Raw genomic sequence first — 898 nt, 5'->3', positions numbered from 1 at the left:
GAGAGAGAGGGAGGGAGGGAGAGAGAGAGAGAGAGAGAAAGATAGAGAGAGAGGGGACCAAATGCGAAACAAACGTACTCCTCGAATTGTGCCAATCTTCTAAATAGAAGGTACCAATTTAAAACAAAAGCCATACCCAAGTGGAAAAAAAGCTAGCTCTGGCTTTCAAAAGCCTGCTCTCTTCAGTATGTAGGGCAAACGACAACCACACCACTACCACCATCTGAGAGCTCTTGTTCAATAACCACAGATGTCTGGTGCTGGGATTGTATAAGCCCCGGCTGGTCTTCAAGTTATTTGCCCTGTCCACAACAGAGCCATTGATTCCCAGGACCAAAGAGTTGTTCAATGTCTTGGACGTTAGGTTTTGTTTCATTTCAGCGAGCCATGATAAGAAGAACTAATAGCCGCAATTTAAATTCTCCCTGTGATGCTCCTTTACCCCCACTGCGAAAATAAATCTCAACTTTAGTGCCCGTATAAGCTCACCCCCCCCTATCCCATTTTTCTTCGACTTCGACAACTCCTACTGCCTCCTCTTTTTTTTTTACCTTTCCCACCCCCGCCCCCCAGCCTCCATTCCACTTACGGAATCCCTCCGCGTAATCCAAACTAAGCTTAAGGTACAACTCCAAATCGATTGACAATAGCCACTATAACTTGTTCCCTTTCTTCTGTTCAAGTTATAAAAAAAATCTAGCTCATTTATTAATTTACCTATGCCCACTAAACGTTGCATGGTGCTTCTGCAGGCCGGCAACAAAAAAACAAAACAAAACAACAACAACAAAAATCAAACAAACAAAATTTAAGCTTGATCGAGTGCTGTATTAACAACGTTCCTCTATTTGAGCCCTAGATCTATATTAAAAAGCCAACCTTCCACGACATGATACAG

This window comes from Aplysia californica, unplaced genomic scaffold (genome assembly GCF_000002075.1).
Source record: "Aplysia californica isolate F4 #8 unplaced genomic scaffold, AplCal3.0 scaffold00355, whole genome shotgun sequence".
Taxonomy (NCBI): Eukaryota; Metazoa; Mollusca; class Gastropoda; order Aplysiida; family Aplysiidae; genus Aplysia; species Aplysia californica.
The sequence above is the reverse complement of the archived record's forward strand: the minus strand, read 5'-3'. Positions refer to the sequence as shown.